Below are 4,518 nucleotides of genomic sequence, written 5' to 3' on the forward strand. Positions count from 1 at the left end.
CCCTGCATTACTTAATATCTATGAGCTAATAACTGTCATTTTACTTAAGTCACTTTGAGTTGCGTAGAATAACTTGTAACAAAAAATGCCCTCATAATGACAACATTCAATACTACTCCTTGTTTTCAACTCTAAAATGTTGAAAGGTTGAATTTAAGTCCTCAAAATAGAAACTCAAAGAGGAAAGGTAATATGATAATCTACTATATTTAAAACTATATACATGTATTCATTTCATTTTGAATATGATAAAAATGAGTTTATATCTATAAATATGAATAAACTAGAATTTTAAATCAAAATGCCCTGAGGACTGGGACTGTGTGATAAGCCAATGAAGAATGATGAGAATGCTTTCCGTTCTCTTTTAAGCTTCTTTGATTAACTCTCTTTTTACTTTCCAGTTATGCACCACCCAATTTGAAGAGTAGGTGTAGGGAGAGAAAATGCTAGAAGGATAATGGAAGAGAAAAAAGTCAGCAATTATTCTGACACCTAAACATCTGTCAGATGCCTATGATCCCATGAAGGAACTTGGATTTTAGTTACCAATTTCCTTTTTCAAATTTTCTTTAGAGTCTGTGCCTTCAATAACACACTGGAACACATCTTGTCATAGACTTAACATCTGGAATAAGGAAAGATTTTCCAAAGAACTTTTGGCTGCCTCATGCTCTCCTGGAGGGAATTCCCTGGGAGTTAGGATGACAGCATGTTAAACAGCCATCACTCATCTATCTGCATGTCAGTTCAGCATCTCACCACATCTGAGAATAAAAGAATAAGAGCGCCCGATTTTTGCAAGCTAACCTTGGGGTTATATTACTTGATGCCAAAAAATCCAGATTAAGATAAAAAACATTCAGTCAGCCAATCAGATATTCTCAAGTATCCAGTGCTCCCCTGCTAGAACCTCCAAACAAGCTCTCAAGTATCCAGATGTTTGACATCTTGTAAGCATAGCCTATGATGGCACTAATTGGATAATATAACAATTCCCATTCCCCCCTTGGTCAGTAAGCATTTACTATCATCTACATATGTGCCAGCCAAATAATAGGGATTGATTCATGCCATTTTTCCTGTCCCTCATGGAGTTCACTATCTAGTGGCATACAAGTTACACAGCAAATGACAAGAAAATGTGTGAATGATTTATCAGATTAGGACACTTTCATGACAAGGAAGTACTGCATTCAACTAAAAGCAACTTTTACTAGCTAATTCTATGCTTTTGTGAAAATTAGACAAAGATGCCTCATTGTCTAGGCAAAGACACTCTGTATCAGAGCACACAGTGTGGTAAGCAGAGAGTAGCAGGGTACCCTGGTACAGGGCAAAATCTGCACAATTATGCAAGAACTCATGTGTCATAAATAATATTTTATAGAATGAGAAGTCCACTGGTAAGAAATTCTGCAGCACAAGAGCTTCGTCAAGGACTACCTGGTTTCCACCTTTTTGCTCTGGCATCATTAGTATGTTGTCTCTTCTGGTTCATTCCCTCTTGGTTACAAAAGAGCTGTTGCAGCTCTAAGCATAACTTCTTTGCACAGCTCTATCCAAAGTCAGAAGGGGAATCTTCTTGGATCAAGCTGTAAAAAGTTTTCCCAAAAATCCTTGAAAAAACTTCCCCTTATTTCTCATTAGCTAGATCATCTGCTTACTTCTAACTCAATCTTTAATAACAGAGAATGAATGACTAGTTAGTTGGGACCAATCAAGGTTCTCCCCCTGGAGACAGGGAGGCTATCAGATTCCCCTGACCCACAGAGTCACCCAAAATTAACAGAAGCGAGTTCCAGTTAGAAGAAAGAAGGATAGGACGGCCTGTGGGTTGATAATAAATAATGCCGACCACAGTGTCAATAAGAAATATAACCAAATTGCTATATGAGCAGGGGTGGGGGGTGGGGGGGAAGACAATTCTTCCAACTTCCAAGCCCTGATTTTGGAATTGACACTTGACACATGAGAATTATTTCTCAGGTGAGTAAGGAATGGTAATAAACTCCAAAACAAAACAACAAAAAAGAAAAATTATTAATTTGAAGGTTATGATACCTTCTTATGATGAGACAAATATTCTGTACGCTTACACAGGTACCACAGAGAGACACTGTAGGAGAAATCTAAAAGAATTTTCTTTTCGTCTTTTTTTCAAAACACCTATGTATTTTTTATTAAAACACACACATATATATGTAAGCATTATTTTTTATAGTAAGCACAAAAAGTTAGAACTAAATAAAAAGGAAATGTTTGTATCTCATTCTAGGAAGTTCAGACCTAGAGGCTGGGTGTAAGAAGTCAAGAAGAATAATGATCCCCAATGGGTACAAGGTTTAATTTTGGGGTGGTGAAAATTTCTATAATTAGACTGTGCTGATAATTGTACAACTCTGTGAATATACTAAAAACCCCTGAACTAAGCACTTTATTATTTTTATTTTTTTATTTAAATTCAATTAATTGATATATAATGTATTATTAGTTTCAGAGGTAGAGGTCATTGATTCATCGGTGTTATATAACACCCAGTGCTCATTACATCACGTGCCCTCCTTAATGCCCATCACCCAGTTACCCCATTTCCCCCCCCACCCTCCCCTCCAGCAACCCTCAGTTTGTTTCTTATGATTAAGAGTCTCTTATGGTTTGTCTCCCTCTCTGATTTCATCTTGTTTTATTTTTCCTCTCTCCCCCTATGTTCCTCTGTTTTGTTTCTTCAATTCCACATATGAGTGAGATCATATGATAATTGTCTTTCTCTGAATGACTTATTTCACTTAGCATAATACCCTCTAGTTCCATCCATGTCATTGCAAATGGCAAGATTTCATTTTTTGTTTTTTGATGGCTGAGTAGTATCCATTATATATATATATATATTATATATATATTATATATATAATATATATATAATATATATAATATATATATATATACTACATCTTCTTTATCCATTCATCTGTGATGGACATCTGGGCTCTTTCCATAGTTTGGCTCTGTGGACATCGCTGCTATAAACATTGGGGTGCAGGTGCCCCTTTGGATCACTACATTTGTATCTTTGGGGCAAATATTCAGTAGCGTAATTGCTGGGTAGTAGGGTAAACCAAACACTTTAGATAAGAAAATTTTATGGTATATGAAGTATATCTCAATAAAAAAAACTTTATGTGTGACTGGTAATACCACTACCGCCTAGAGATAATCATGTTAATACTACCATTGCCATCTAGAGATAATCATGTTAATATTTTTGTGTGTACCATGCAGAATCTTCTCTAGGCATGCATACAAAACATGCATTTTAATGTTAGTCTGTGTTCTATCATATATATACAACATAATTGATTTAACTATTCTTCCCTTAAAGGAGAAACTTTTTCAAAGTGCTTTCCCTCTGTTTCTGCTTGGTTTTGTATTTATGAGTTAGGATAAAAGTCTGACTCATGCCTAAGACTTTATAAAACTCATTATGGAAAAAAAAAGATGAAAATCACAAGCATTAATCTACTTATTTTTAAAACTACTGTTGTCATAACAATTACATGTTGCCTTGTAAGAGGAACTCTTTTTTCATTCACGCTGTATTTAGAGAATTAGTTACCATAACGACAAGATGTAATTCATTGTATAGAAACCCAACCTAAGGGGCATTCTCTAGTAGGAATCTTTATGTTACAAATGTGAAGGGCAGTTCCATAAGTCATTATGTCCAGTCTTGTGTCTCTGGGATAGACTGCCCAAAACCTTCCAAATAGATGGGCCCTAAGCCTATTTTAGAAAAATAAAATAAACAAATCCTGAGGAATCAAAATCTTACTATCTCATTTCAAAATATGGCCTAGCTGTAGGCATTCTCTGTTCAGTACAGTCTTAAATAAATCTCATTGATTTATCCCTCAGATGCCAAAAAAGGCCTTCTGATCCCAGCCTTATCAAACATGACGGGCCTTGATTCTTCAATCCAAGAACGTATCAGCAATGCACCACTTCGGTCACAAAGGGGAGAATTTTCTTCCATGACATTTGCTTCTTCCTTTATAATTAATACCAGTGATATTTAACCTTTTGGCTTAGACATCTCTTTGAGATTCTGATGAAATCCAGACCCTATTTCCAGGAAAATGCACATAATACATAAAATTTTATTCAAATTTCAGGGATTTCATGAATCCTCTGAAGCCCATCCAAATTCCTCTAAGGTTAAGATCCCTGGATTACAGACTAATAGACTTTCTTTCTTTCTTCCTTTCTTTCTTTCTTCTTTCTTTCTTTTCTTTCTTTCTTTCTTTCTTTCTTTCTTTCTTTCTTTCTTTCTTTCTTCTTTCCTTCCTTCCTTCCTTCCTTCCTTCTTTCTTTCTTTCTTTCTTTTCTTCCTTCCTTCCTTCCTTCCTTCCTTCCTTTCCTTTCTTTCTTTCTTTCTTTCTTTCTTTCTTTCTTTCTTTCTTTCTTTCTTTCTTTCCTTCCTTCCTTCCTTCCTTCCTTCCTTCCTTCCTTCCTTCCTTC

The sequence above is a fragment of the Mirounga leonina genome, unplaced genomic scaffold, assembly GCF_011800145.1.
Source record: "Mirounga leonina isolate KUSES-001 unplaced genomic scaffold, KU_Mleo_1.0 Mir_168, whole genome shotgun sequence".
In the NCBI taxonomy this organism is placed as follows: domain Eukaryota; kingdom Metazoa; phylum Chordata; class Mammalia; order Carnivora; family Phocidae; genus Mirounga; species Mirounga leonina.